The sequence below is a fragment of the Panthera leo genome, chromosome D1 (assembly GCF_018350215.1).
Source record: "Panthera leo isolate Ple1 chromosome D1, P.leo_Ple1_pat1.1, whole genome shotgun sequence".
NCBI classification, from domain to species: Eukaryota; Metazoa; Chordata; class Mammalia; order Carnivora; family Felidae; genus Panthera; species Panthera leo.
In genome coordinates this window covers 29,973,191-30,000,834 of record NC_056688.1, presented here as the reverse complement: position 1 = coordinate 30,000,834, position 27,644 = coordinate 29,973,191, and positions in this window count along the sequence as shown.

The following is a 27,644-nucleotide window of genomic DNA, read 5'->3' as shown; positions in this document are numbered from 1 at the left end:
CAGAGACAGGAGAGGGAGAGAATCCTAATCAGGATCCGCATTGTCATCACAGAGCCCCACATGGGGCTCCAACTCATCAACCATGAAATCATGACTTGAGGTAAAGTCCGATGCTTAACCGACTGAGCCATCCAGACACCCCCTAATATTTCTAACCCTGCTTTCTGCCTCTCCTTTTCAGAAAAAGTGAAAATCAACCTTCAGCATTTTCTGATTCTGGGACCCTACCCTTCCTACAACATTTGAAGTGACAACATACCCATCGAAGATTCCCCGCCCGCCCCCACCCCTACCCCCAACCCCCGCATTTCTGCTCCCTTGACTCTTTGTTTCTTTTCTGGTCACAGCATTTTCTGTACACATTGTAGTAGTAAGTCTATGACTGCTTTCCATGGTTTCCAGGCTGCTGTGGGCTGTGGGCCCCTGGAGCAGGGGGAAGGTGTGGCTTCCTATTTCCTTTTGCGTCCATTATTGGCACCTTCACTGTTTCATCTGTAGGCTTCTTCAACTCTACAGTGTGTGGGAATCACCCTCACATTCCCATAATGAGTCTGTCTGCTTTTAGGGATATATTATGTTTCTTTTTTCTTCCTTTTTCTTCCAGTATTTTAATAGACATTTTTGTGGACAGTTGATAGAGACAACATCAGGAGCCACTGGTCTAGTAAAAATAAATAAAATAAAATAAAATAAAATAAAATAAAACAAAAATTTTTGCTCTTGGCGTGTTTCTAAGGAGATGTGGAATATTTTATCAGCTGTGTACTCCAGAACTCTCACCTGGTCAGAGTGTAACAGAAGGCTGACCTGGGAGGAAAGTGCAGCAATCCTCGAGAGGTCCCAGGTCCTTGTAGTAGGGATGGACCATGGAGTACATGGACAGATGCATTAGGGGGGCGGAGTCTATAATGTGGAAAATAAATACTCTTGTACATACATGTACAATCATGAACTGAGAGTTGGGTAGTAAGAACAAAATGTGTGGGAGAGCTCACATCCACACTGAACTTCTCAGCACAAATTAATGGAAATGTTTGGCCTGTAGTATGGAAATGTTTGGCCATACTGCCCTGAACACGCCCGATCTCATCGGAAATGTTTGGCATGTTGCCAAAGGAAGAACAATTTTGAAAGAAAAATAATTGTAGTAATGCAGAATAAGGGTTTCATTTTATTTTTTAAGGAATTTCATAGGGAAGCAGTAAAATGCAATGTTGTAGAAAAATAGTTGAATTAAAGATGAAAATATGTTTAAAATGTTTAAATCAAGGAAATGGGTATGTTAATGTATATTTTACTTTTTTTTTTTTTACTTTTCTGTATGTAGAGAACATTTTCATAATAAAAAGCACGAAGGAAAGAGGAAAGGAGAAAAGTGACCTAGTTTGGGACACACTGTCTTAGGCTGCTAATAGAGCCGCCTTCTCCAGGTGAAATGGGCAGTGGCCACTGGAAATGTGAGAATAGACACCCAGTGATAAAGTAGGAAGAGTTGTAAGTATACAAGTTGTAGATGAAGTTATTATATGCTAAGAGTTCATGAGACTACTTTCTAACTATGTAACATTAATGTCATCTTCTGTTGCCAGTAAGCTGTGAGGTTGTAGACAGTTTCAGTTTACAGGGGATATTATGATATGGATTATTTCTATTAGATTTTAGTGTTTGTGGCATACTGCTGTCTTCACAGCAGATAACACCCATTGTTTGGTAAAGTTTAATGAAGCTTCTCATTCATTTAGCAATATGTATCAAAGGCCATAAAATAATCTTTGAATGAGTAGTTTAACTCTTAGGAAGCAGTTATTCAGAACCATGAAAGACATGGACAAAAGATGTGAGCAAAGATGTTTATCATCATACTCTTAGAACAGAAAATGTAAAGTAAAGAAAGTGATCTTAAGTGGGCAGACAGAAAATAGATGATGATTTAGCCACAGGAAGGGGCACTGTGCATAACCAGGAAGCATTGTGGTTTTGGCAATGATGTGGGAGATTCTCTCCAAACTAGATGAGACCTATTTCAGGGTTACAAGATGACAGATTTTTGTCTTCATTTTTGTAATATTCTGTATTTTCTGTAAATATTGAAAATAAACACTGTTGGGGCACCTGGGTGGCTCAGTCGCTTAAGTGTCCGACATCAGCTTAGGTCACAATCTCACGATTCAGCTCTGCATCAGGCTCTCTACTGTCAGCACAGAGCCTGCTTCAGATCCTCTGTCCCCCTCTCTATCTGCCCCTCTCCTGCTCATGGTCTCTCTCTCTCTCAAAAATAAACATTAAAAAATAATAAACACTGTTTTTATCAGAAAATAAACACTATTTAAATAATAAAAATAAAAGTAAAGTGGTGGAAAGGAAGTCTCAGTGCCTTCCAAAGAGAAAAGGAGTTTGTCTATCTCTCTTTATACAGCAAATGATGCAGTAGAGCCAGGGAAGTCTAAGTGAAAAACACTCTAGAAATGGAGAGTTGGTTTGGGGTTCAAAATCGTTCTAGACAATGGATTGTTACCTGTGTTAATACATATTAGCACATTATAGAATATGACTCTTGCTATCAGAAACACTATCACTCAGTGCCCTTTGGTGACAAATAACATTAAGAATTCCACAAAATACTCAGCAAATGTACTTATTTCTCCTTGTTTCCCCATCCCTCATCACCCTTATCGGATCTACTTTTTAAAAAAGAATTGAAATTCCTTGAGGATTTCTCACTAGTGATTATTTTCTCTGCACTGGGAACATCTATGACCCCTTGTTGCCAGGAGGGTAATAGAATCCAGAGAATTTAAATAATTTGCCTACAAATACAATATAAACTGAATACCCTGGATCAGTTGTCATATAGGGGAACTTGGAGTTATGATCCACTATTATTTATATGCAGCTGCAGCCCAAATGGCCAACAGATGATGAATGCTAGCTGGATGTCCATTAGAAGTGTATTTAACCTACCTAAAATTCTAATTGTTGAAATGAAGAAAATAAATAAGGTATAAAAACACCAGAATGAAGCAATTAAAATGATCAGGAAGATGATTGGGTGCTGAAGAAAAAGATACATTTTTTTTTCAAATGGAAAACTAAATGCTGAGAGAAGATGAATGTTTATAAGATTATGAAAGGCAAATATAAACCCATTTCTTAATTCTGGAGTACACATTTGAGGGTATAACTTGAATTCTAAAGGAAGTAAAAAGAAGAAGAAAAGATCTTTGGATGGAGCAATGAAGAAGGAAGTAAAAAGGAAGGTATTTTGTACACATTCTGTCATTACATGGCAAGCTATCAAAGCATGTTGTTACAGTTCCAACTCTGCCACCAGCCATTCACCTGATTTTCATTTGTTAGGCCTCTCATTTCTTTTGTATAGAATCGGGAATAGAATCAGTTGGACTTGAGAATGTTTTCTGATTCAAAAAGATTTTTTTAAATTTTTTAATACAAAAAATTATAAATATTCCAGTGTTACTTGTTATTCTCCAAATATCGTAAGTACTGGAAATGTGAAAATATCTGGGAAGTGTTTATATATGTTTGGGGTTGCTGGTGACATTATAATTATTAAAAGAAAATTAGTGGGTCCTAACAAGACCCAAACCTAACATGGTTGCAGGTTTCCTCTCCCAAGATTAGTACCCAGGCAATGATAGATGGGACACAGATTTGATGCAGTGTATATATGTATAATGTCTTGGTCTGAGAAAAAGTGCAACATGATATGGCTTTCCCATGAAATGGGAAAATAATTAAACAATTCTGTTTATTCCTCTTACTCCATGTCTTTGTGCCTAACAGTGATTCCCACAACACACTTGTAGCAACTCAGATCCTTGTTACAGGGGTCATCAGGTATAAAATCAGTGAAGACCTGAGGATTTTTACTTGTAGGGAGTTACAATAATGCCCAGCCCCACCCCCAAGCCTATGAATTACAATCTAAACAGTATGTACATTTAAGGATGAGATTCTAAATCAAGAGTTGTCTTGCCCTGTGGTGAAGAGCTGACCACTTCCCTGGCTCCTAGTTTCTACCTCCTCTTACCCTCAGAGCCATTGAGGCTGAGGTTAAACTATGTTTTTGTTTTTGTTTTTGTTTTTGTTTTGAGAGAGAGAGAGAGAGAGAGAGAGAGAGAGAGAAACTTGCAGTAGAAAGCGCTAGCAGTAGAAAGCACTAGCAGTAGAAAGACTTGATCTCACAAGGCTCAATTTCACGATTTGGAGATCATGACCTAAGCTGAAATCAAGATTCAGATACTTAACGGACTGAGCCACTCAGGCACCCCTGAAGTGTGGTCTTTATAGTGAGATTTGCCTGGGAGTGTAGTTAAAGCCTCAGAGGAAAATGTGCTTAAAGATATTTGAGAAACACAACTATCTCAAAAGAAATATAGATACCAGATTATAGGTTCCATCAGAAGCAAAAATACTAGAGCAGCTGAACCAAAAAATTAAAATTAGTTTGAAAAACAAACAAAAAAGAGATTAAAAACTTGAAATAGGAACAAGAAAACATAAAAAGAACAAAAAAATACCCCATTAAGTATGAACGATGTATTAGTCATATTTTAAAAACAAACAGTAGAGGAATAAATAGCTGAGGAGCTAATTAAGTCTTTGGAGGATCATAGTAACCAAATCTTCAATACGGAAAAAGGAAAGACAAATAATGGAATATATAAAAGAAAAGCCAAGAAGTATGAAGAATATAGATAGTCAAGGTAATGTGTGGAAAATAGAGATATTAGAAAAACAAATTTTAAAATAGAGATGAGAAAATATTTAAAATAACAGATTTTAAAAAATTAAAATGAAAGATTATAGTTGGGAATCATTTAAGGAATATCAAAGGAGAAAGAGAAGGAATGATTCACTCATAGAAACAGAAAACATTAAAGTGAGAGAAAATTCCAAAAGCTTACAGAGAAAAAAGAATAAAAATCAAATGAACAACAGATTATTCATCAACAACATTGGATACAAGAAGACAAGTTTAAAATCTAGAAGCATCTATATAGTCAAGTTTTCACTGAAATATAAAGATATGATAAAAATATTCTTATAATTATAGAATCTCAGAAAATTTGTCAGAATTTCAGAATCAATTGGATTAAAATAGATTTTATAAATTATTCAAATAAAAGCCAAGACAATTCTGGAAGTTGTCACAAAAGCTATAAAAAAATAAAGATGACCAAATATTTTGGTAATGTTTTTAATTGCATTTTTAAATAGTAAATGAAACAAAAAAGAAAAGTCTAGATCTGTACTAATATGACAACTGCTAGCTATGTGAAATGTAGCCATTTTAAAAATTTATAATGAAAAATACCTCAATATTTTTATATTAATTTCAATTTGAAATGATATTTTGAATATATTGGACTAAATACAATTATATAATAAAAATTAATTCATCTTTTTTTAACTTTCTTTTATGTGTCCACCAGAAAATTTAAAATTTTTTCTGTCTCAAAAATAAACAAAAACATTAAAAAAAAAAAAGGGGGGGCGGCTGGGTGGCTCAGTCGGTTAAGCGTCTGGCTTTGGCTCAGGTCATGATCTCACAGTCCGTGAGTTCGAGCCCCATGTCGGGCTCTGTGCTGACACTGCAGAGCCTGGAGCCTGCTTCAGATTCTGTGTCTCCCTCTCTCTCTGCCCCTCCCCTGCTCATGCTCAACCTCTCTCTGTCTCAAAAATAAATAAAAACATTTAAAAAAATTTGCATATGACTTGCATTTGTAGTTTACATTTTAATTAGACTACACAGGTACAGATAACATCAACATGATAGGAATTGGAGAAAAGGGAAACAAAAGTTCTAGTCTTATCAGGTCTAGTCTTACAGGTCTCAAAATAAAAAGAAGTAAGAATAAGAAGTAGAAATAGAAAACAAATTAGTATGATAGAAACAAATCAAGAATTATAATAAGCATAAATGGACTAATTTTATATTTGAAGATAAACATCAACTAACTGGATTGATTGCAAATATGTAGAAAAAATAGATTCTTTATAAGAGATATAGTCAAAGCGTAAGGGTATGAAAAAGTTAATAGTAAAAAGATGAAAAACAGACAAATTAGGCAAATACTAACCAAATAAAGGTGGTATGGCTATATTAATATCAGGTGAAAATGAGGTTAAGACAAAAAAATCAATAGCGAGATGGAATAGAACTTATATGCTCATATGATTATATGAACTTACATGATCAATTTGCTGAGACAATATAATAGTTTTAAGCACAAAATATAGGCAGGAAAAACTGACAAAACTACAAAGAAAATGCACCACCATATTGGGAGATATCAACACATATCTCTTGATAATTGATAGCTCAAACATCCAGGTTAAAGAAAAGAAAGCAATATAAACAAGAAGACTGATCTAGTGGTTTCATATAGAATTCTACATTCAGTAAATAGAACTGACAAATTTTTATCAAGCATGCATGAAAAAAAAGAAAGCATATATTTGGTCATAAAAAAAGCCTCAACATATCTCAATAACAACAACCTCAATAACAAATCTAAATAATAACAATACAGACCATGATCTTTTACTACAACATCATTAATTTATAAGTTAATAGCAAAAAGAAATGTAAAGATCCCCACATATGTATAAGTTCAAAAATACTGATAAATATCACATATTATGAAAGAAACTATGAAAAAATTAAATAATACATAAAACTAAATAATAAATATGCTCTATAGAAACACTTGTAAGATTAGCAAAAATGGTGGTTCAAAAAAGTATCATCTTAAATATTTATAATACAAAGGAAAAAATTGTCAAAAATAATGAGCAAAATGTTTAGCTCAGAAATTTTAAAAAGAGTGATAGAATAAGCCTAAAGAAAAGAGAAAGAGATAATAAATAGAAGTGTAGAAATAAATGGAATAGAAAAATATATTAAAATTGAGATCAGCAGAGTAAAAGTTATTCTTTGAAATACAAATGCTGTTACAATGGATAAACTTCTGGCAAAAGTAATCAAGAGATAAAGAGAAAAGGTAAAAATATATACTATTATGAAAGACGAGGACATAACAACAAATAAAATGAAGATTTAAAAGATGAGAGATTCGGGGCACTTGGGTGGCTCAGTCGGTTGAGCACCTGGCTTCTGCTCAGGTCATGATCTCACAGTTCGTGAGTTCAAGTCCCACTTCAGGCTCACTGCTGTCAGTGCTGAACCTGCTTCAGATCTTCTGTCCCTCTTTCTCTCTCTACCTCTCCTCCACTCATGTTCTCTCTCTCAAAAATAAATAAACATTAAAAAAAAAGATGAAAGGATCTTAGCAATCATATGGTGAATTTTGAAAACTTTGACAAAAAAGACAAATTCCTAAAAAGGCATACCATACTAAAATTCATTCCAAAGGGATCAGTAACTATTATTACTTATAACTAGTAAAACAAATGAAAAAGAGGTTAAGAATTTTGTCAGAAAGAAAATAGTATGCCTATATAGTTGTGTGGACAAATTTTACTAAGAACTTACAAGAGAAGTTATTCCAATTTCACATAAGCTTTTCTAAAAATACAGAATAAATGAAATACTCTGCAGCTCATTTTAAAAAGACAGCATTAGTTACTAAAACTGTACTTTTAAAAAATGAAAACATTTTCCCATAAAAATGGAAAGAAAGGAAAACTATTAATTCTTTTTATTCTTGAATATAGATGCAAAATTTGTAAGCTATACATTACCAAATTGAAGTACTTAAAAAAATCATATAGGGGTGCCTGGGTGGCTCAGTCAAACTCTTGAGCCCTGCATTAGGCTCTGCACTGAGCATGGAAACTGCTTAAGATTCTCTCTCTCCCTCTGCCTCTTCCTTACTTGTGCACACTCACTCTCTCTCTCAAAAAAAATTAATTAAAAAAATCGTAGTATACCATGATCAAATTTTGTTTATCCTAGATATTCAATAATTATTTATTATTTAAAAAATCCATAATATAATTTGGATTAAAAGATGTAATTGGATAAAATACATTAAAAGACAAAAAGACAGAAAACCATATGAATATCTTAGTAGACATATACAAAGTGTTTAATACAATTCAGTACTCATTGTTCACTAAGAAAAAAATACCATTAGGAAATTAGGAGTACGTGAGAACTTCTAAAACCTGATAAAGGGTGTGTTAGTAAGAGTTCTGCAGAGAAATAGTACCAATGAAATGTGTATACATAGAAACATTGACTTATAAGATTATGGAGGCTGGAGAGTCCAAAATCTGTAGGGTATGCTGGCAGTCTGGAGAACCAGAAAGAGCTGATGTTACAAATAAGTCCAATGGCAGTCTGCTGGAAAATTCTCTCTTATGCAATGGATGCTGGTCTTCTTGTTCGCTTTAGGTCTTCAACTGATTGGATGAGGCCCACCCTCACATGGAGGGAAATCTGCTTTACTCAAAAGCCACTTATTTAATTGTTAATGTCATCTAAAACACACTCACAATAACATTCAGAATAATGTTTGGCCAAATATCTGGGCACATTTTGGCTCAGCCAAATTGATGTATAGAGTTAACCATCACAATGAATATCTAAAATATATAACAAACAAAAAAGAGACAAGAACAAACATGATTGTAAATGGAAAATGTTAGAAGCATTTAGTTTAAAGCTGAGATGAGATCAAAAAGTGACTAATAACACATATATTTAATATTGTAGTGACTCCCTTGCTAGCACAATGAAACAAGAATAAAGAAATTAGAGGCATATAAATTAGAAAGGAAGAAATAAAAGTGTCCAAATAATTTATATTGAAAAAAACAGTCAATAGGTGAATTATTATAAGTGGGGAGAATTTCAAACATAGTTGGAAACAAAGTAAAATACACAGTCAGTTGCCCTTTTGTACACCAGTGACTAAAACCCAGAATATGTCAAAACCAATATATCATTTACAATAGTAGCAGAGAATACCAAGTACCTACAAAAAAAATCTAACAAAAGTTGTATAAGATCTCTACGAAAAAAATTATAACCTTTATTTAGAAATGTTAAAAAAATCTAAATAATTGGAAAAATGCATCATATCCATGGGTAAAAAGACAATACTATGTAGTATCAATTCTCAAACTCACCTGGATTCAGTACAATTCAATTAAAATGTCAGCAGGGTATTTAATGGATCCTGATAAGATTTCTCTAAAAATCTTTATGTTTGATAAAAGAATATCATTGAAGAGATGAACTACAATGAAAGACTTGTCCTACACAATATCATTTATTTTGAAAAGATGTATTATAAAAGTGTGATAATTAAGATAGTACAATACTGACAGAATTAAACAGAAAGTCCAGGAACAGACCATGCATACATGGAACTTTGATATAAGACAGAAATGTTATATCAAAACATTAAAACACTTTTAAATTAAAAACTTAATATTGATAAGAAAAAAATGTAAAATGAGGGGCTCCTGTGGCTTAGTTGGTTTAGTGTCTGATTCTTGATATTGGCTCAGGTCATGATCCCAGGGTTCTTGGGTTTATCCCACATCAGGTTCTGTGCTGAGCATAGAGCCTGCTTAAGATTCCCTCCCTCTTTCTCTCTCTCTTTCTCTCTCTCTCTCTCTTTCTCTCTTTCTCTCTCTCAAAAAAAAAATAAATAAATAAAAAATAAGAAGAAAGAAAGTAAAATTAAATCCCTGCCTCACACAGTAAAACAAAAATCAACTGCAGAGTGATTAAGCATTTCAATATATAAAAAGTAAAACTTTGGAACTGTTTGTAGAAAATATGTGTGAAAATGTTTTGGACCACAGGGAAGTATTTTTTTTAGGACATAGAAAACATTTCTGTAAGGACATTGTTGAGTTGACCAAGTGATTCTACTCCCTTCGTCTATACCCAAGCAAAATTCAGGCATATGTACACTAAAGGAAATGTTTAAAAGTGTTTAGAATAGCACTGTTCACAATAGCACTGTTACAGCAAAAGCTGGAAACAACTCAAATGGCTATCATCAGGAGAACGGTGGAGCAAACTATTGTTTCTTCACACAATGTAATATTATACATTGATCTAAACAAATATAGTACAGAATGTGGATGAATTTTAGCAATAAATATCAAGCAAAAAAGTAAATTCCAAATTATATAGCATCATATGTCTTATAATCACATATAAAAAAAAGAAAGCAATGAAATGATTAATATGGAATCCAGGATATGGTTTCCTTGGATGATGTGAGGTAAGGGTATGGGGACTACCACATAATTACATATAGATTATTGTGAAAGTCATATCTTTTGTTTTGCATTCTAGGTTCATGTGTACTTACTATATTATTAGAATTAACTGTTTTATGTTTTTAGTCAATTATGAAAACGTAGTCCTTATGCCTAATTCTACTCCAGTCAATCATGCTGCAGACATAGTATATCTTCAGTTAACTAGAGCTGTGTTACTTACCTATTGCTACCTAAAAACTATGCCCAACGTTTGAGGCTTAAACCAATAAGTATTATTTCTCACAGTTTCTGTGGGTCAGCAATTCAGACAGATTACAGTGAGGATGGCTTGCGTCTGCTCCATGGTGCCTAGGGACTCAGCTGGAAGACTCAAAATCAATTGATATCTAGAACATTAAGGACTGTTGTCATTGCTGTGGTCTGTTTGCTAGGATGTTTATCTTAGTTACTCCTTACTCGCAAGAAGGAAGGCAAGTTTCAATAAATAAAAGGTTCATTTAGATCTAAGAGGAATAAAGTAAGAGTGAACAACTGGGCTCTTACATTCAATGGTTATTGAGGTTAAAACTCCCAGTTCTCAAATTGTCTTTCTATATAACATAAAGTAGCTGAACCAACAATCCCAACTCTATAGTTTGAAACAGTTTGTGTGAAGACTGAGGAGGAAAAACAATCAAAGTGTGTAGATAACTATAAAAATGATAATTTTAGTTTTATCTCTGAGATCCAACAAGAACAACTGGTGGGAAACAGACACAACCAAGTCTTCACTTTTCCTTCTTATGGTCCCCATGAGGCATTTTGTTCACCATCTTGATGCTTGTGATCTTTTCCTATATATATTCCTTTAAATTCATTCCCTTGGGATGGCCACATTCTGCAAATGATGTTTCTTCATATATGCTTAGCAAGATGAGCCAACCTTGTGCAGTGGGACATGGGGCTTGCCTCTTAGATAATACTGCTTTTCACCTTGGGACTAGGGACTATCATTATGTTTTCCCAACAGTTTGTCCTTTATTAGAGTGTGGAGAAAATTTATAGGGTTAGGTTGGAAAACATTTGTGTAACATTGATGTATTAACCCAACAGTGTGATTACCCTGAGATAATCAGGCAAGAGCTCAAGACACAATGCAGATGTCATGGTTTTATCATACTTTAGTTGAATTCTAGCCTCACAAACCACTTTTTTCACTCATGCACTCACCTGATTCAGAGGTCTCATTTTCCAGGCAATTATCAGCCACCGTGATCCTTTTTACTATTTTGCTTGAAGGCTTATGGACACTCATAAATAGAAATTTGTTTTGACTACCAGGACATACCAAATTTACCTTGGTGTGAAATCTCCCTATATTCTTCTAGTTTTCAACTAATACCAGATTAGGGAATCTTGAGTTTTAACTTGAATGCTGAATTCAATTACTTTATAAATCTAATTGCCAAGCTCTTGGCATGCCCCTGAACAATTTTTGGCCTGCTTAGATTCATCCTTTTTCAATTTGCTGATTAGAACCAAAACTTTCTGAGGCTCCTATACCCTTAATCCCATGATCATTACCAAAGATAATGATAAATGATAATGTTTCAGTGTTAATGAGGGAGTAAATAGCATGCTAATGACGTTTGCAGATGTATCTAAATTAAGAGAAGTTGTTAACACCAATGAGGACGGAAAGAAAATACTGGAAGTTCTAAGAAAGTGGAAGCATGCAGAGGAAAAAAAATGAAAACAAACTGAGATTCAACTGATATAATACATATTATTGTTATGAACAAAGAGCTAATGGGAAAATAAAAAACAACTACTGTCCCAGAGACCTGAGGAAAGAAAGGAACAGCAAAGGCTATCTAAAGAGAATTTTCCCCATGGCTCAAATATAAAATTCCAAGGATTTTATAACATGAACTTTTAAAAGTATTCTTTCTTCTTTGATGATTGCTGTCCTGGTAAATGTTTAACAAGTGGATCTCTGACCAAAAACAAACAAACAAACAAAAACAAACCAAAAACAAAAAAAAAAAGGAAAGAATAGAAAAGGAGAAATGTGTGTGCGTATACACACACATTAATTATTATAGCATTTTCTGGCATAAAGGATGTATAACACAACACACCATTTACAAATAATCAATATGTAATACCCTTTGTTATAAATTAGATATAAACGATTGATTCTCATAGAAAAAATTCCCTTCATTTTTGCCAAACTCCTATACTCATAGCCCATCTATGATGTGCAAAAATAATTCCAACATTGATTCTGGTTGATATTTTCATCTACATTGAATAAGATGAAAGTAAAATAGTAAAGGTGTATGTCAGAATTTCTTTTGTCTGTCAATGACTTAAGCAACTTTTTTGCTGAACCAAATAAATAGTCTGAATACTCAAAGAATATGTCCTCCATTTTTGTGCTATTCACTATATGATGGTTGCATACATAAAACTTTTAAATTTAATGTCTATTATTAACATTTTCTTCATCACTTTCTTAAGTCTAGACAATCAACAAAGCAATTAATCAAGCCTTGATTTGTAGTTTTTGCTGATTTCCATGGTTTAAATACTCTTACTATGGATAATTTCAAGCTATCAGCCTGCTGTCACTGATCATGGGCTTCTGAAAAGATGCACGGTAGCATACCATTACATATGGTTTTTATCATATAATGAACATAGTTATAAATAAATTTAAGAACATAGATAATAGAAAACTAGTAAAATGTTGAAACTTATGGCTTTTGTATTCATTGTCTTTTAAAACATTATTTAGTTGAAATTTTATGTGATTTAATTTTTAATAATATCTGTGTTTAATAGCTGGCTCATAAAATTTTTGAAAATTTAACAGCTGACTCACAAGTCAGTATGAATAGGTTCTAGCACATTCCACTCAGTGACTTTACTCCTGAGACTCAGGCCTAGGGTCTAGTTTGTGCTGGAAATTATAGGATTCACAAATTCAACATGTTCAAAAACAAATTAATCTACTTGCTACCAGTGATTACTCTTATTCCCTTATCTACCTAGCTGCACAAGATAGAAGCATGGAAAACTTTAAGACCGCATCGTATTCAGCTCTCAAATCACCAGTCACCAATTCCTAGGTATGGTGTTTCTGAATTAGCTCTTGAATTTTTGTCCTTTCTATTCCTCATCATCTAGTATAAATTCTTACTAGAATAGCCCCTCCTTCACAAATCTCCCATATTAGTCTACAACAGTGTTGGCCTTGGCCTTGGCCTGCTTCAAAACTGATCAATGTAATAATTAGGTGACTACTCTATTACTCTGCTATGGCAGACAGTTGAGAGAATTTCTTGTCTTTATTGCTCATCTCCTGCCATTTTCCCCATAACTCCATGTTCCTCTGTTCTTAACTCCATACCTCTGATGGCATATTCCACAGGTAATGCTCTCAATTCAATTACTTCTCCACCTAGTATGTTCTACCCACTCTTCTCCATCAGAAGAAATTGTATTTGTTTTTCAGAAAGCAATTCAAATGTAAAGCTTTGCTTAACTCTCTGAAAAAGAGTTACTTATTCCCTCTTCTGGACTTCTGTTACTATTTTTAAAAATATTTTTCTTAAATAATGTATATAGCATGCTTTATACAAGACATAGCATGTAGTGAATATTTGCTTGGTAGTCTCTCTTCCAAACTTCTAGTGGCAAGGGCATGAATTTTAGAATTCAGGTCCCAGTGACTTGCTAGCTCTGTGATCTTGGGCAAATTATACAACCTTTGTACATTTCAGTTTCTTCATCTATAAAATGGAAATAATGATGCTATCTTTTAGAGATATAGGGAAGACTAAATTAGATATAGCTGATAAAGCATGAGGCCCATTTTAAGTACCTAGTACATGTTAATTCTTTGTCTCTCGAACCCCATTTTTTCCACTTTATATATTATTTGTTCTCATGTTCTTCTTTCTTATAAGACTATGAGTTTCCTGGGCGCTGAGGCCATCCTTAATTTTCTGTGCTTCAAGCTGACCTGGTGTAATCCTTGGAATATGGTGTATACTCAGTGACTATGACATGAATAAAGATGGAGTATGTCTTAGATTTCCTTATTGTGTCTAGATTTAGTATAAGCAACCTAGAAATCTGAGGGCAACATGAATCCATGGAATGAACCAACCACCTGGTAATAAGTGAGCCTCTACTATGGGCAGAATATGAGAGAAACTTAAGACAGTTATTGTCTTAAGTGAGTTTATGGTATAAGTTGGGAGACAAGATATCTCTGTATAAAACTTTAGACGAAGAACTTGATAAGATCTTTCATGTGCAAATTCTTCACTATAAACAAAATATCAAGTAGAATATAAGAGACTGGCAAGTTTCTCTGGTGGGCAAACACATTCAGGCATTAGTGGAGGAAGTGGGATCTTAGGAACCATGTGTACTAGATTAGGTAAAGTGAGTAAATCTTAAAAAGCTATTGATGGTTCTTGAGCAACAACAGGGCATAATGAGAATTCATTAAACAAATTAACATGTTCAAGTTCTGCACAAGAGTCTGAAGAAAGTAGCCATTTGAAGTGGAGTTTTCATTAAAAAACAAACACAACTGAATGTTAGGAGCTGAATTGTGTGCCTCGAAATTCATATTTGAAATTATAACCTCAATAGCTCAGAATGTGACTGTATTTAAGGATAAGGTCTTTAAAGAGGTAATTAAGTAAACTGATATCATATGAGTGGTCACTAATCCATATGCCTGGCGTCCTCATAAGAAGAAGAGATTTAGGACACAGATGGTACAGGTTGAGAAAAGATCTTGTGAGGACACCGAGAAGGTAGTCATCTGGAAGCCAACCCTGTTGAACACCTTGATCCTTGACTTCCAGCCTCCAGAACTATAAGAAAATAAACTTCCATTATTTAAGCCATCCTGTCTGTTGTTTGTTATGGCATACCAAGCAGATTAACACACTGAGCAAGGTTGACAGCAATAAATTCCTAAAAAGAATGGAAGTGAATCTGAGGTTCACTGCAAAGGAACCATGAGAAGGACCGAATGAAACACTAGAAATTGGGGGTCAGCATTTAGGACGTACACCATAGCAAACTCATCTGGAGGGCTGTGACCCTCCCAGGTCCCTTTCAGTAGTTTCTGTTTACTTCCTGACATCTTCCAGGCTTCTACTCCTCCTTCTCCCACAATTCCTTGTTTTGCTTTCTTTCAGAAGTCTGCCTAGTTTTTCCCATGCCCCTGTCAACCCTCCTTGTAAGATAACTTGTTCCCTGTCTCATTACCCTTCATACTGACTTTGCCACAGTCTGTAGTCTAGGGTCTGTCTCCCAGCTAGTTGTGAGCTCCTGATGGATGGGGTCAGTTTTAGGTATATTTATAGATCTAGAGCCAAACACAGCATTTGACATGTAGCAAGTGCTTAATACATATTTCTGGCCAGGACTACACTTGGTTTATGCCTTAATCTTGATACTGTTTTATGCCTTGACATATGCCTTTAGTACTTTATATGCTCTTTAGTGGAATAGAAAATTGACATTTTGGGTTGGTTTATTTCTTCTTACTGCTGTTCCTTTGTGCCCTTCCTCCTACTCTTTCTCCACTGCTCCCACCAGGCAATCTAGGCTATAAAATCACTGATGGTGGAATTTGTTGTTTCATTATCTCTGCCCTCTTGTCCCTTGCCACCTCTCTGAATCAAGAATTCTGCCCCAGAGTTGCTGCTGCTGGTGCCATTGGTCAAATGTAAGATGAGTTCACAGGTCTGGGCTTTGAGAGTTTTCCTTTCTAGCTCTTGTTTACAGAGTTTGGGATACAGAACTCAGTTTGAAATCACAGTCACATGAAAGGATAGATGATCATTCAATGAACATTTGCTGGGATACTGTTAAAGGAGTTGGAGATATAGGAGAAAGAAAAGAAGCCTGTCCTCAAAGAGCTCACAGTGAAGGAGACAATAACAATAAAGCAACAGATTGTAAAACAACAGTATTAAGAACAGTGTATCAGTCACCTGACTCACATTAAAGGTACTCAGAGAATGTGACATCTGTACAGGACACTCTTCATGGGGAAGTCAGAGTTAGTCAAGTTTGGTTGGACAAGAGAAAAGATTGTACTGGTAGAGATGGATCAGGTAACTAAGCACAGACAAATTATAAAGACACTTTTATTCCTGTACACAGATTTAAGCCATTAAAGTGTTTTAAAGGAGGGTAGGGGATTATTATGTTCAGAAGGAAATTTTAAAAAGCTCTCTCTAGCTTCTGGGTATAGTGAATCAATTACAGAAAGAGACTAGAAGCAGGGAGATGAGAGATCAATTTCTATTTTATCTTGAAAATAAAGGAGAACTTTCTTATATTTTTTATATTTACATGGGCAGTCATTTGCATGGTGGTGTATTAGTCTTTTTACCACTGCAAATTATCCCAAATTTAGTTGCTTAAAACAAGAAAAAAATATTATCTTCCATTTCTGTAAGTCAGAAGTCTGGTATGGGTCTCAGTGAGCTAAAATTAAGGTATAGGCAGACAGTGTTCTTATCTAGAGGTTTTAGGAGAGACTCCCTTTCATTAATCATTCGAGCATTGGCTGGATTAGTGTTTTAAGCTTGGCCATGCATTTTTAAGATCGAGGCTTCTGAATCTTGCTGGCTGTCAAACAGGGGTCACCATTACCTCCTAGATGTCTCTCTTCTTTATTTGCACATAGGCCCCTATGTCTCAGAGCAGTGAAGGGTTGTCAAATGCTTCTCATTATGCCATTTCTCTGATTCAACCAGGCAAGTTTCTCTGATTTTGAGGATTCACGTGATTATATTGAGCTTTCTGAATAATCCAGGGTAACCTCCTCATCTCAAGATCTTTAAATCAAATCGGCAAAATCCCTTTGCCATGTAAGCTAACATATTCACAGGTTCCAGGGATTTGAATATGGATATTTTTGAAGGGCTATTGTTTTGCTTATCACAGGTGGTGACCTTCTGTCTCTCATAGTCCTGGCTGACCCTCATTGCCTGTAACACTGTTTTGGCTCTTGGTGCCACATCTTGATTTCTCTCTCTAAATCTTTGTCACTTGAAGTGTGATTGAAAATGTGGAACCTTGGACCTCACCCTAAATCTACAGAATGAAAATCTGCATTTTAGCTACATTTCCAAGTTATTTATATGGATATTAAAATCTGGGAAGCACTGTTCTATACCCCCCTCTATACTTAGAACATTTCAACTCTTGTTGTCTAGTTGAATTGAGTTGTGGAAAGGAGATTTGGTCAAGCAGATCCCCTGTGTTGGCGACCGATATTTCTTTATGCCTTCTCATCATTGCTAACAACTGATGCCATTCCTGGGACTGGCATCAATATCTGCCTTTCTAGAATCACAAAATCTCCAAGGTCAAGATGTCACTGCCTGCAGGGGGTAGAAGGCATAGTGAATTCTGGGGTAGAAAGGAAGAAAGGGAAGTATTTTTAAGTGGCACAGTCTGTTCAAATCACTGTGCTGATGAGTCAGGGGAGAGCAGAGAACTAGGAATTTCTGAATCCAGGCTGTTAACTGGGTTTTATGGGGAGTTGTCAAAGCCTGGAGAATTGGCTTCATCTGAAAGTCTATGGGGTTAGATGCATTCTTAAATTCACAGGGCCAGATTGACTTGTTGGAGGCTTTATGTAAAGAAGACTTTATTTTAGAGCAGTAGTTTTCAGTTTATTTCTGTCATTACCATACTTGAGGACCTAGACTCACATCTATAACTAACCACAGCCCATTGGTCTCAGTTTGGTGTGTGGATGAAAGAATGACTGAATGCAAAGTGATGGTAGTGATGCTGGGAATTTCCCCTATGCATTCTGCCCACTCCCCCAACCCTACTATTCTACCAGCCATAGGATGGCATATCAATGTTTCTGAGAATCTGGGGCACAAAGAAAAAAGTCATGAAAGTGATTTTGATAAATCCCTAGGAAGATCATGCTTGCCAAGAATTTCTTAAAATTTCATGTATTAAGGTGAGAGATCCCATTATAAGCCATGGAGGCTTTAACAGGCCTGACCCTCTTGCCTTGATGATTCAGAATGCTGGTAAGTTGGGTTGCTCATTCCAGTGCCCATACACACCACAAGGAGCAGAGTGCTTTGTTTAAAGTAGCTCTAAGTAAGGAACTGTTGAAAGAAAAACACACAAATGAGTATGAACCATTATATTTCTTCTGTATTGAAGCCACCACACTTCTAAGAAAACACATATATTTAAGTAGCCTCAGGGAGTAGGAGAAGGAAAGGGAGCACTTCCCTTGCTCATTCATATTGGCTTGTGAGGAAACATCTCCATAGACTCCATAGTCTGGCTCCTTTGCTCCATCCCGCTCTTCCTGGGCTCTCTACTTTTCTCCAGCAGCATGTCCTTGGGCCACCCATTGGACTGGATGAAAGGAACTTTATTAAGTTTCCCTTCACACCCTGACAAGTGCAATCACTCTTGTAGGTTTTAATTAAAATGTTTAATTAAGCACAGTTCTAGTGGCAAAAAGTTAGCTCTCATCCTGGCAAAATCCCCAGGCTTGGAGTTGTAGAAGGAGAAAGAGAATGGAGGAGGTGTAGCAGGAACCTTTACAGTTTTCCATTATCTAAAAAATATAACATGATGAAGTGAAGAGAGACATTTTGTTGTTTTTCCACTTGATATGGGTTTCAGGTCAAATGAGAAAGAAATTAATTTTTGCTGCAGTATTCTCCTGTCCCTACTTTTGACAACCCTCACCCCCATGGATGGGTCTCAAGGCTTTCTGCATTTCTTCAAAGCCCCCTGCAGCATCTTATCAATTCCATACAACATTCCATATTCTCTAATTTTCCCCAGCAATAACTGTCCTGTCCATACACACTGTCTTTCCCCATACTTGCCCATCCTATGTCATTTTCTCAGGCCCCTGTCTCTGATGAAAGTCAATGGCTTGGCTGTGAGTACTAGACTGAGTGATGGTGCTTTCAAGCCATACCTTGATCTTAGTGACAAAAAGCCTTGCAGACTCTCCAAGATAAAGGAAAGGATTTTAGCCTTAAGGGGAGATAGTTTTGATCAAAAATAACCTTTTGGCACTCCTCAAGTCAATTAAAATTTACTAGTTTTAGAGTGGTGGGTCTTGTATGTCGTAATCACTCAGTAAAGAGGCTGCCCAGACTCTCCATTCCCTTTCCAGGCATATTCTCCCTTGCTGATAGACACCTTACTTCCTTCCCTTTCCAAAATTGAAGCTGAAGCAACTACAAGCAAAAAGAGCAAACCGTACCAGGAAACTTTGTTGAGAATACGAAGAGTAGATAGAGCCATAAATGTGCTGTTTTTTTTTTTCTTTGTCTTATAAACTTGGCTGATGGTAATGAGACAGCTTCTATTTTTTAGGAAATAGTTTTCAAATAAAACCTCCAAAACCAATGGGTACCATAATATAATGAAATGGTATCATGATGTTAAAGATGAAGATAGGTATCTAGGTTGCTAGATACCTTCCACATCGATCTCTAAAGTGCTGTATGTCCTGAATAGTTGACCTCAATAAAGCATATCAACATGCTCTCTTACCCTCTGGTTTCCAATTGGCTTGCCCAAAGTAATTCATTGACAAGAGTTAGGAGGGTGAGAGTAAGGTCTAGGTATTGATTCTCCCAATTCTTCCCTTGGCTAAATCATATTTCCTCTTATATGAGCATTTCCAATAATTCTTTTTTTCTAGGTCACTGCTCCAGTAACTATTTCTACTTTAGGTCTAGGGTGGTAACAGTGTTTTTAATGACCAGTTCTAAGGTACTGCATTTTTTACACATTGGGGTTTCCTTATAATCCACCTTTGCTTTGTAGCTAGTGCATTTATTACTCACCTTAAATTAGTCCATTAGAATATGCCATGTGTTTCCTTCTGGTGCCCTGAAAGATTCAGTGGTAAAAGGATAGATATGGAGGGACTGGTCCATAAGTAGTCAATTTGATGAAATCAATGGCAGAGCTGATAAGCATTTTCTGATTCTTGATGTGTGAGAAAAATCCTGTTTCCCTTCCCAAACTTTTGTCTTACATAAGCATTGTTTTACATATCCACTTAAAGACAACAAAAGAAGGTAGCACTGAAGGTAGAGGTATTCCTTCTCTTATTTTCCACAACAAGCAGTAAAGAAGCATAGAAAAATCTGGGAACTGAGAGAGTTCGAGCTATATCTTGGATTCCACTGGCTCATTAATAAATTGAGATAATAATACCTGTCCACCTACTTCTGAGGTTTGTTGTGAGAATAGCATGAAATAATGTCTGTGAGCACTCCAAGTTGCTGAACAAGCCATCCAGGTGCTTCTAAGATTGAGAGGTGATAGGGCCCAGAATAAAGGAATACTGTGAGACCAAAGTAAAGAAGACTTTCCTCTAAAGTAAGAGCCAGTTAGGCCTTGTAATCTTCATTCTGTTCCAAGGGTTTCTTACCCGTCACCACTGGCTGCTACTTTCCTCTGTTGGACTGGAACTTTTGCCATAAGTGGATGCATTCTAGGACTGTGCTGTCATGACTGAAGATGCATTCTGAGGAAAGGTCAGATAATTACTGTACTTTTCTTCATTAAACCACTTTTCAGCAACCATTTCTTTAAAACAATGGCCAGGGAGTGAGAATGAAACTTTTTCCAAAAACTCAGATATGAGATATCACATGTACTTAAATAAATTCTTTTTTAAATCATACTAAATCCAAGTTTGAGACTGTATCCTCCCAAATTGACAGGAAAATCAATCACAGTCTTTCTTAATCCATCCCTTCCAACTCTTCTCTCCATCCCCAGTTGTCCAAAGGTCTCTGAAGTCTCAGGAAGAACAAAAACTCCATAACTTGTACTTTCTACTTCATACCACTGAGGCATGCATTATCCATGTCCTCCATGGTCTCTGAAGTCCACCAGCTCAGTTGCTTCCATGCTAAGCTTTCGAAATGAAAAGTCTTTGCCTAGACTCCAGCACCCCTTTGGAGTAGCTGGCCTTCATCCACTGCCTCTCTAATATCCATCTAATTCCATAGGTTCTTGTAAGGGAGCTCCTCTCAGGTCTAACTACCTGAGAAATTCAAAGACTTTTATTTGTCCTATTGGTAAGCTTGAGGAGATCTGCTACCTCCTTTCCTGCTTCCATTTCTCTTTTCCAATGCCACCCCTTCTCTCTTCTTAATACCTTATGAGCACAGGCCTTCAAATAGGGGGGACAAGAGGTTATCCTTGAATCTTTTGGCCTAACATGCAAACCTCTCCCTTAGGCAAATAGGCAAAAGTTTGGTTGCCTTATTTAAACACAGGTAAGAAAAAATAGAGAATGAATTCCAAATAGTACTGCAAAAACATCTTACCACAATTGTTTTCTGCATGCAGCTTGTCTTAAACCAAGGAAGTTAAAAGTGCATGGAGGCTGGGGCACCTGGGTGTCTCAGTCAGTTGAGCATCTGACTCTTGATTTTGGCTTGGGTCATAATCTTATGTTTTATGTGATTGAGCCCCACACTAGGAACGTAGAACCTGCTTGTGATTCTCTCTCTCTCCCCCTCTCTCTCTGTCCCTCCCTTGGCCCTCTCTCTCAAAGTAAATAAAATGCAAGGATGTTTGGCAAAAGAATGAAAGGTGTTGGAATAACTTTTGGGGACCATGCTTGGTTCTGATGCCTCTATTTTGAGGTCACTGGGGTGGGCGATTCTATAGTTTCTAAGAGTTAAATTACTCTTCTAAATTACTTGTTTACAGGCCCAGGAAAGCTCTTCCCTTGCAGAAGGAGGATCAGAATGTATAACACATCTCCAAATGATGCTTTCTGCTTTAGGGTTTATTTAAAATATATTTCTTCTTTAAAGCCCATTTGGAGACTCGCTATTGCTTGCTTTGTCTCCCAGCAACATCAAAAAAGCCGATGGGAATGACATTTTTTTTTTCTTAACGTGTGCTTTCATTCAAGGGGAAAAAAAAGGCAACAAAAACCTTGCGACTTCTAAACCAGATCCCAAAATAGACCCAGAGAGAGAGAGAAACCAAAGCATGCCATGCAACCCTTCTTAGGGAGCAATTATAACCTGGAGAAAAAGACACAATGAGTGCATGGCTTCCAGAAACAGAACCTATTACAGAGGCATATTCCTTTCCTATTCTCCCACTAGACACAAACATATATCATAGCAAAAGCTAGGTTTGTCTAAAAAATAAATTTACCAGGACTCTAAGAAGATTGTAGTATTAGAACTGTTCAGAGAATTTTGGACAATCATCAAGTCAGGCCACCTGGAGATAGGGCTGGAATCTTGATGTACTCCAACATCCATTTATTCACATATCTACCCAATAAGGCATTGAGAGGTGATTCAATGGGCGGGCACTATGGTAGGCTTTGGTGATATAATTGGAAATACCTTTCAGTAATGTAACAAACACTCCAGTCACTTCTTTCATCACTTCCTTCTATGTTGTATGGTGCGTACCAGTCATATTTGACCAGGAGTTTTCTGACCTTTATTGTTCTTATTTTTTGTTCTTGAGGCTTTGCATATGCCATCCCTTCAACCTGATACATTATTGTCTCTCTCTCTTTTACTTTCCAGTGCATCTTTCCCTTGACTATTACCTGACCCAATTCTACAGGTAGATGTATGTCCTACTTGCGAGTTCTCATAGCATACAGTATTTGTTTTTGTAGTACTTAATCATGGTTCTGAGTTTTCTGTTTGTCTCTCCACAATCCCCAGACTGTAAGATCTACAAGGGCAGATATTTTATTAGTTTTTCCATCTGTGTTCTGCAGGCCTAGCATGGTGCCTTTTGCTGCCTAGTAGGCATTTGACTATTACCTAATTATGGTTTAAGAAGTTAATTCTAGAAACTAAATTCCTTGTTCTGAATAGGCAAAGGAAACATTCAGACTTACAACTGTCTATCAGGCCTCAGGCAACTCTCCAGGTCTCAGTTTTACCAATTGTAAATTAGGGATGGTAATATCTTTTATGATTGGTAGAAAAACCTAAGGATAAAAAAAATATGTAAGACATCTATCATGTGGCACGTAATAGAAGCTCAATAGTAATAAACATTATGATGCTTAGATATAATGTTAAAGAAAAATTTTTGATGTTTGAATTCTTCATTTACAATGGGAAACCAGGTGCTTTTAATTTCAATTTATGGATTAAATATTTTCACTGGCAATACCACCTTCTTAGCAACTCATGCCAAAGATTTTTCTAAATTCTCTAATCACATCATTATTTTCATATGTCAAGGTTTTATGAACTTACAAATTAGGCACAAAATAACTCTGGAGTAAGAATTAAAAATGGTACCTCTGTGACAGAAGTAAAGAGCTCAAGCTCTGAAGTCACACTGCCTAGAATTGAGTTCTAGAAAGCTGTCATATATCTCTGCGCCACAGTGTCCTTATGGGTATCATGGTGTATTGATTGGTTCTTCTGGAAAGAGACCCCTGCTCTAAACAGTTACAACGTCCTTCCTTTGACAATCCACATATGTCCTTAAAACTTCCTGTTCTTTGCTCAGGTACATACAAGTGGCTGTTTTTTCCAGGTGTTGAGGGATATGCATGAGGCCTGGTTGATATTTAGCAAAACTTCAAGGCATCAACAGACAATAAGCAATGTTTGGCTGGGATATAATAGAGGGTATTTGATCACCAGAGGATTGAATGCCATAAACTTTCCAATCCTCAGGTTCCATGATTATATTCTAGGACAGCAAATTGCTAGGCACACAGTGAGTGCCTGGCTCTTAAAATGGGTCTCAGAATAACATGACTTTATATGTGGGAAAATCTTAGAGTTTATCTGCTCCAGTGGTCCCTAGCTGAGGGTAATTAGAATTAACCAGAAGCCTCAGTCCCTTGAAGTACTGGTTCAGGATAAAGCTCACATAATTTTTTTAAAAGTGTGCTGGGTAATTCTGTTGACACCCTCTGATCTATAGTCCATGTTTCTGTTCTCTGGGGAAAGCCTCTAACCTGTAAAATTTCCTTCCTCTAAGAAGTAGTTATAAAAGAAAAAGAATCTGAAAGTGGTAGACTTCCAAAATCTGACTAAGCAACAGACCCCTGTCCACATTTCTATTAGATGGAAATCCACACTGGACATTCTTGGCAAAGATGGAGACACAAAGGGAATGTAGATCTCATCACTATGCTCAGCATTGAGAATTGCAAGGAAGCATCCTTCTGTCTGCCCCACCACTGCATGCTGGGATGCATTTCCATAATCAAGCTCTCTCAAGCACAAAATGTGCATCTAATAGAATATCATTTTTCAGGGCAGCAAATTCACATGTAAGCATCAGATTTTTACTTTATTGCCTTACATCATGAAATACAACTATGTCTGCAGATTGATAACTCCAGTTAACCCTCTACTCCTAATTCCTTAGATAAATATTGGACACTAATTGAAACTTTGCCTTCTGATACTAACTCTAGATGTTGATTTCTTGAATGCTAATAAAAGCCTTTATCCTGTGGATTATTCTCAATTTTAGACCCACCATTCTAAGACAGATTTGTATTATCTTGAAATGTCAGGTGGATGGGTTTGACCTGAGACCTAGAGGGGAGAAATAGACTGCTTAGTAGTTCAAAGATGAATGAAAGTAGTCAAGACAAAGTCACAATGTGGCTTCCATACCACTACAATGTTGAGTGGAAGGTTTGGGAATTTGTGGCTGGAAAACCAGACTTTTCCAGGTTGTTTTTCATAGGGTGATCACTGATATATTTATTTCTCTGATTAATGAACTTTGCAAATTAACCTCCATGCTACTCTGTAATTGTGATTTAGGTTTCAAAAAATCACTTAGGCATACGGTTCCTTTACTCCTGAGTCTATTCCAGCTGGATGGCCAGCTCACTGTGTTGATTTCACAAAGATACTGCCAGTCTCCTGACCTCTGAGTTTACAATTAATTATTGCATTCAGCACCCAAATTACCCCCAGCCTCCATGTGTCTGGCTTTATCTCTCTGCACACACAAGCCTGGCTTTTAATTAAAGGCCCTCCAAATTAAATGAAAACAAATTCAATTATTACATCTCATTGGAACAGCTTACAGCATATCCTGACAGCATTTATCCAATGGACAACTCAGGGAGAGCTCAGCTCCCACAACTGAAATTAATGTGCCCAGTAAATGATTTTTCTTATCATTGCTTGAACAGGCTTTTTGCCATTGGGTCAGCCCTAGCTGTGGTCTTTGCTGCCTCTGAAGCAACTACGTTTAATAATTTTTCTCTTCTCTCAATCTTTTCTAATCTCTACCTAGCTCTTATTTGGTCTGCATGGAAAAAGAATGGCCTCATGTTCTGCTTCCTCTGAGACTACAAGATAATTACCCTCCAGTCTCTGCAGGTTCAGAGGTGCAGCTCAGAGATGCACCCTTTAAATTCAGATCCTTATGCAAAGCTCTTAGATATATACAAGGGACTTGGTATATGTTTCTTGCTCTCTATGCTGCTCAAAGTTTAGAAGAATGTGCATTGAATTGAGATTATTGTTATGATATATCATAACAATAATCATAATAATCGTGTTTACTCAGGACTGTAATGTGCCAGGCAGTGCAAACAGCTCACAATTGGACACAGTCTGTACCCAGTGGGCCTATTACATAAATAGGAAGCAAGGCAAGATCCAAACAAAAGGAAAGATAGAAATGAACTGAAGGGGGAGTTGAAAAGGGAGGAAACATGATTTCTTTTGATCACTGCAGACTGAGTCTATTTTGCTGAGGCTATATCACTTAGACAGCACTTTTGTTTGTTTGTTTTTGTTTTTAGGTATGAAACTCTTCAGCTAAATGGCAAGTTGGGACTAGGATTGGAGGATTTGTAAGAAGAAAAAGATTATTAAGAGGCAGGGAACTGGATCCTTTGGCTTCTGCAGGGATTGACATAGTTTGATCTGGAAGAGGCTTGTTTAGGTATGGGTACAAAACAGATGATGTTGTGCCTGGCAGGAGCCCAAGGTAGCCCATAGGCAACATCATCATCCTACTCCCCAGGCACAAGGGCTGGACCACGCAAAGTGGATACAAGTGAGGAGAAAGGCTAGAAATAGAGTTCAGTGGATTTGCATGGAAAAAAGTAGTTCCCAGGTCTTGTACCTGAGGGTACCCTTTTTTAAAAAAATGTTGATTGGATTTGTCTTATATCCCATGTTGCTGAGAAAGAAGACCCAAATGTTGATGAGAATGGTAAGAAAACATGTAGATCATAAAAACTTCCTAACCCACTCACAACCCAGTAGGTAGGGAAAAGCAAAGCAGGAAAAAGAAGTATGGGCAAAGGAGAGGGAGCTGCAATCTGAAGTCCATGGCTTCCAGAGAGTCTGCGTCACATTTCATATGCCCTGAAACATAGGCCACACTCCTCAGAGGAAACAGGTTTGCCTGGAGAGCTCTGTTGAGTATGTGAAACTCCAGGAGAGGGGACATCATGTCCCTGTGCTCAGCATGAACAGGTGTCACTAATAGCTCCTGGGTTTGTCAAGCAGTTGGGAGAAGCAAAGACTTTAGGGAACAACACAGCTCATGCTCTATCATCTTTTCTACATCCTTGGTTGAGCAAACATCCTTAATAAGCACTTTCCCTGAGTGTCCTATGTGCAGAAAGCATTGCAAAACCCTGTTTGGAATAGATACAAGGGAAATGGAAGATCATCTCAAGGTATTTATAATCTGATTGGGTGGTAAAAAATACACAATCATGCAGGAACTCTAAAATGTCAAGTTGCATCTTTCCATGATGATTTCCACAATTTCCACATATGTTTGCAATTCATCTTAACACTTTGTATTGCAATTGTTTGTTTATATCTTATTATTCTGCTCTAGACTAAGCCTTATCAGCACAAAGTCTACTTTGTTTTGTGGGTTTTAAAAAAAAGTTTATCTCCAAAAATTAGTACTGCCTCTGGCATTTGGCAATATCTATTTACCTTTGAAGTGTATAAAGTAAAAGTCTAGTTCAAATGCTCCCATCCAGAGCAATATCAGCCTCTCTGGTCTCCTGTCACACATTGTTTATGCTTCTTTTATCATTATTATTTAATCAGCCTCATCTCACCTACAGGTTGTAAGAGATAGTGTAGAAGAGGATTTAAGAGGTCAAACATCAAAACCAAGTTGTCTGACCCTGGACAAGTTACTTCATCTCTCTGGTCTTTCCCTGTCTATAAGTTGAAAAGGATGACAATAATATTCACTTTATAGACTTATAATAAGGATTATTTGAGTAACATATGAACTGTAGCAATGCTTGGTATATGGTGAGTGTTGTATAAGTGTTACCTCTTCTTAGTATTAGAACCCTAAAGGGTACTTACTCTGCGTCGGATTGTGTCCTCCAAAAAGATATA